Below are 6360 nucleotides of genomic sequence, written 5' to 3' on the forward strand. Positions count from 1 at the left end.
AGTCCAACCATTATGGAAAGTGTTTTGGAACTATGCCCAAAACTCTGTTAAAAGTGCAATATATATTCTTTGATCTAGCTATACTGCTCTAGACTTATATCCCAAAGAAATTTTAAAAGATAATAAGAAAGGTGTAATTAAAAACTTTTTTTTTCTTTTTCTTGCTTTTTGTTGTTGTTGTTGTTGGGGAGGCTAATAGTAACATGGTTTATGTGAAATTTTGTTTTGCATGACTAGATATATTTCTAATATGTTTTGTTTCTCTTCCTCCTTTGGCTGGGGAGGAGAAAGAGGGAGAGAAGAGGAAAGGAGGAAAAATTAACATTAGATTAGGAGAAAACTAATCTTCTCAGGTAAATGGGCAAGAACCTGAATAGAATCCAAGCAAAAGTAAAACAAAAAGTCAGATTGGGTCAATAACAGGTTTCTTCAGATTGCCAAAATTCTTTTTTTTTTTTCCCTTTTATTTTTTTTTTTATTTAATGATTACTTTATAATGACAACATTATTCCTTGCACTCGTTTCTTTTCCGATTTTTTTTTCCCCCTCCCTCCCTCCAGATTGCCAAAATTCAAAGTAATTTTCCAGAAGTGGGGAAATTGGTACAGCATTAGATCATCAGGCAAGGAGTTTGTTGCTATGTCAGAAGAAGTGACAAACAGACTTGTTTTATTCAATTTATATCATCATATCATTCATTTCTTTGGATTACATGCTTTCACTGTGATCACTGGCTCAGTCCACTATACCCAATTGAAATTCAGCTCTACCACTTAGACCTATGGGGTAAGACTCAAGAGCTAAACAAAATCGAACCAGCAAATCATCCTGATCAAACGTATTTAAAGCAATTTAAGTTTTGTTTTAAAGAATTAGAATCTCATATGATGATGGGATTTGATATGCAGCCTGAATAAGTAAATGAAGGTAGAGGGGGCATCAGCTATCCTTAAGACATCCTCTATATGAAGTTTTAGGGTAATAGAGGAACTAGGACTTCTTTAAAGATCTGATGAGAAGATAATACCTATGACTGTAGCAAACAATAGTCTTTTACTCTACAAGTAGTATAACTGTGAATCCTTTAAAACCATTCCAAAACATTGTCCTTTTTCAATTTGCTTTAGTTAGAGTTTTAAGTATTTTTTTCCCCTAGCAAATCTATGTAGTCTTTTATGTGACTAAAGGGAATTTCAAAAACAGATACCTTGAAGCAGAATTACATCTATATTATTCAAGTTATTTTTGCCGAATGGGCATATAAATGATGCAGTCCATAAAGTGCTGGGCCTAAGGTCAGGAAGATTCATCTTCCAGAGTTCAAGCCTGGCCTCTAGACACTAGCTGTGTAACCCTGGGCAAGTCACTTAACTCTGTTGTTTCAAGGGCTTATCTGGACTCTATTTAATCTGAACTTGGTGAGACCCAAACCTGCATTGTCTGAGCCCACTCTTCCCATAGACCAAGGAAGTATAGGGGAGAATGTGTTCTATAATTATTAGAAGAGAGAAGAAATGTTTGTTCTTCAAATCTTGCTATATTTTAAGCAAGTATCCCTTTGTAAAAGCTAATTGATATTAATTGCTTAAGTTAGGCATTAGTCACTGAGAGCTAACAGTGAAAGGAACCTATACCTATGCCTATGCCTATAATGAGGGCTTGAGCCAATGGCATTAGAGAAAGACATTCTAACATCTTATGGGTATTCCTAGAACCATGAAAGGGAGGGGAAACCCATTAGTCTACTGTGAGAGGAGGACAAAAAATCCTACTCACACCATTAAACTATCACAAGCAAAATCAGATACATCTGGTAAAAATCTATGGGGAAAAAAATAACAGTGTAGTGCTTTAAGTTGTTAGAAACATGATCAGAACAAAGATACTTCACTCCAGATTCATACAAAGAATCCTAAATCAAAAATGCTCTCAACACAAATTAGTAGTTGAAGGTTATTACAGAAAGGATCCCAGTGATTCACAAAGTAATTTTTTTTATCTGATTGACTTTACAATTATGCTCATTTACAAAATCACTCACTCTGTACTTTTCTACACTTATAACTAAAGGCAATTTAAAAAAAAAAACTTTAAGCCTACATTGGGAACAGTAGAAAAATCAAAGAAAGTAAAGGGCTACTGCTCAGAGTGGATAAGATAATGATAATGGACAACTGAGAAAAAAGGAAAAATGTTTTCATTTTGTTTCTACCAAAAAGAATGACCTTTGAACTTAGAACAGGAAGAAGGAACAGGAAAAGAATAGTCATTTATTTTCATTAATCCCAGGCACACTGCTAAGCACTTTAAAATTTCACCTGCTTTTATCCTCAAAACAACCAAGTGAAATAGGTGTTATTATTTACCCCCATTTTAGAGCTGAGAAAACAGAGGCAGACAGAAGAGATTTTCCTAAGATCACACACCTAGTAAGTATTTGAAGTTGGAGTTGAATTTAGGTCTTCCTGACTCTGGATTTTAGTGCTCCATCCATAAATAAATGATTAACAAAAGTGAAACTCAAATGATGAAGAGGTAAGAGAGCACTTATTTTCAAAAATGTATAATTTGTAAAACTAATGCAAACAAGATTAGAAGGGAAGCAACAAACAGGGAAAACATTTTCACAGTTAAAGGTTCTGATAAAGGCCTCATTTCCAAAATATATAGAGAACTGACTCAAATTTATAAGAAATCAAGCCATTCTCCAATTGATAAATGGTCAAAGGATATGAACAGACAATTTTCAGAGGATGAAATTGAAACTATTACCACTCATATGAAAGAGTGTTCCAAATCATTATTGATCAGAGAAATGCAAATTAAGACAACTCTGAGATACCACTACACACCTGTCAGATTGGCTAAGATGACAGGAAAAAATAATGATGAATGTTGGAGGGGATGCGGGAAAACTGGGACACTATTGCATTGTTGGTGGAGTTGTGAACGAATCCAACCATTCTGGAGAGCAATCTGGAATTATGCCCAAAAAATTATCAAATTGTGCATACCCTTTGATCCAGCAGTGTTTCTATTGGGCTTATATCCCAAAGAAATACTAAAGAAGGGAAAGGGACCTGTATGTGCCAAAATGTTTGTAGCAGCCCTATTTGTAGTGGCTAGAAACTGGAAAATGAATGGATGCCCATCAATTGGAGAATGGCTGGGTAAATTGTGGTATATGAATGTTATGGAATATTATTGTTCTGTAAGAAACGACCAGCAGGATGAATACAGAGAGGACTGGCGAGACTTACATGAACTGATGCTAAGTGAAATGAGCAGAACCAGGAGATCATTATACACTTCGACAACGATATTGTATGAGGACATATTTTGATGGAAGGGGATTTCTTTGACAAAGAGACCTGAGTTTCAATTGATAAATGACGGACAAAAGCAGCTACACCCAAAGAAAGAACACTGGGAAACGAATGTGAACTATCTGCATTTTTGTTTTTCTTCCCGGGTTATTTATACCTTCTGAATCCAATTCTCCCTATGCAACAAGAGAACTGTTCGGTTCTGCAAACATATATTGTATCTAGGATATACTGCAACATATCCAACATATAAAGGACTGCTTGCCATCTAGGGGAGGGGGTGGAGAGAGGGAGGGAAAAAAAATTGGAACAGAAACGAGTGTCAATATAAAGTAATTATTAAATAAAAATTTAAAAAAAATGTATAATTTGTGATTTTCAAATCACTGTAAGAAGTCTCAAAAAAAACTTCACAGAGAGTGGAAAAGATGATACAGTGGGCAAATGTCCAAAAAAAAGGGGGGGGGAGAGAACAATAAGCTTGATTTCAATTCCTGGCAAAATTCTAGAATATATTATTAAAGGAATAGTTTCTGAGTACTTAAAAAAGAAGCAGTAAACACAAAGAAGCCAGCACAAGTTCATCAAGAACAAATTGGTTAAAACATTTGACAAAGTCTTGTGCTATCTTTGTAGATCAGATAGGGAGAGAGAATAAATGATAACATAATTAACTCAAGGAGAGGATAAGGGAGAGGAAGAAGGAAAGGGAAAAAGGATAGGGGGAAGAGGGGAGGAGAGAGGAAAGGGCAAAAATTGGGAGATGTGAGAAAGGGGGAAAACAACTTAATGTTCTATATGGGGAGAAGACTTGGAATACAATTAAAGTAATAGAGACCTGATTTATGGAAAAATAGCTTTAACCATAATGTTCATTGATATTTACATGGTATAGTCAGAATCTCAGCATTATACTGGAGTGCCTTTTAAAGAAAGAGTCCTTTGGAGTGTGATGGTCTTTTTTCAAGGATATAAACTATTTTCCCATTTCAGGAAAATAATACACAACTCCAGTGGAAAAATGGCCTGGCAATCTGTGTCTTTGAATACTTGAGAAAGAGGTGAATATAAGGACATCAAAAGTCTCTAATAGTTGAAGCCCCTAAGATTTTCTCATGAAAGATATATATCGTTTCAAGTCTTCTTTCTCCCTCAGAAACAAGGTAAAAGTTGGAGAAATATGACATCCTGACAATATAATGATTTGCTCACCTTTTCATTTAGCATGATCATGTCAGATGCCTATGATAAATTGTCATATTTATCTATATCCAAGTAGACAATTGTTTTAGAAAAATCCAACCTCTCAAGATGTCATACAGATACTCAACAATGAACATAAATGTTGGATTTTCTTCTTGCTTATGTTGTGTTATGTTGTATCCTTTAATAGAATGACTCTGAAAGGCCTGTGCCCTCATTCTGGATAATGAATCTCTATATTCCTTTATGAAGCTGGAATATATGTCTTTAGTTCCTTGCATCATTTATGTATAATTTAGCAGACATTTCATGTAACCTAGAAATCTTTACCCATAGCAGGTAATCCTTTCATTTAAAAAGGAGGAAAGTACTTCTTAAACATATTGCTTACATTTCTCTTTTAATTTTTTTTTAAATGACAGAAGCTATGGATTCTTTGTCTTGTCAACCTTTTTTTCTTCTGGATTACATTATAATCAATACAAAACACAGGGAAGCCTATTAGCAAGTAGACAAAATAATCTGCCCATGGATATAGGGCCATTCCGTGTGGTGGCATTTCTTTTTCCCTTCCTGAACACTTTCTGATTTCGATGTCTGTCAGAATGGAGAGCATTTTATTCTTTTTTCCTCTCCTTTGATGTGAATCAGTAGACATCTTTCAGGGTACACTGGCAAAGTACCTTAAAAGACTTTGTGCTGATAACAGCACAGAGTGCTGGAACTCAAATCAAACAGTTTAGTGAGCTTCTTTAAAAAATAAAAAATTTCAAGGAAGACAAAAGAATATTACAGGTTTGGATCTATGAGAATACTAAGGTGTTTTCACAGAACTTTGGGAAGACAAATGATTTCTCCCAGATGCTAATACATGCCCACACATTTTGGGAATGAGATAACCTCACTATTCTACAAGAGATTCTAAAGTTAGATATAGAGAGAATGCTAATGAAACAAAAGTTATGCAACAAAAAAAGCATAATTTTCAATGCTTTTCCACCGAAAGTTTAGTCAGTTATCTCACCTCGTTCTTTTCCTTTACTTGCTATCTCTTTTTTAGGGTTTCACTATCTCTAAATTCTCCAAAAATAAGGTAGCAGAAAATAATCCCTCTCTGTCTTCCAGCTTTCACCACATCAGATTTGCCTTTTGGCAAATTATTGATACTGCATTGCTCATTGATCTGACAGACTCACTTTACATAAAACGCAAAGAAGATATTTGTGCTTATGTCTCCAAAGACGATATCCTAAAGAACTGAAAGCAAGACCCAGAGATGCATGACAGAATTTCTGCAGTATTGTTACAGATGCCTCGGAAATATGTGGATGAACCCAGGTGTTTCCATAATTGACTCTTAATTCTACAGCAATTAAATGCCTCTGAAATTTGATGTTGTTTATTCTTTCCCTCTTCAGGAAGCAACAAAAAGTTAAACGATTATTTTTCATTTCAGCTTAACAATGCATATTTAATATTCTAAACACTACATTGGTGTTATCACATTAGCAACTAGCCAGGAATGGATAGGATAGAGGAAGGGTAAAGCCAGAGGTTAGGAAAGAGGAGTTTTTTATTAACTCTGATCTAGTCATTGAATATTATTTTCCTGGCTCTCCTTACTTACTTTGCATCAGTTCAAAGATGTCTTTCCAAGGATTTGCATTCATCACAAATACTCTAAAACAAGAATTAAGTGGGAAGTGGACTTAGCTCCAATTCAATTATGGGGATAACTTCCACATAGAGTATTCTTATATCTTGAGTTCAAATACCTGGACTATTCCTTCGCACTAGTGATATGTGTAAGCCAAGAGAAGCCGGGATGGAA

This window comes from Antechinus flavipes, chromosome 1 (assembly GCF_016432865.1).
Source record: "Antechinus flavipes isolate AdamAnt ecotype Samford, QLD, Australia chromosome 1, AdamAnt_v2, whole genome shotgun sequence".
In the NCBI taxonomy this organism is placed as follows: domain Eukaryota; kingdom Metazoa; phylum Chordata; class Mammalia; order Dasyuromorphia; family Dasyuridae; genus Antechinus; species Antechinus flavipes.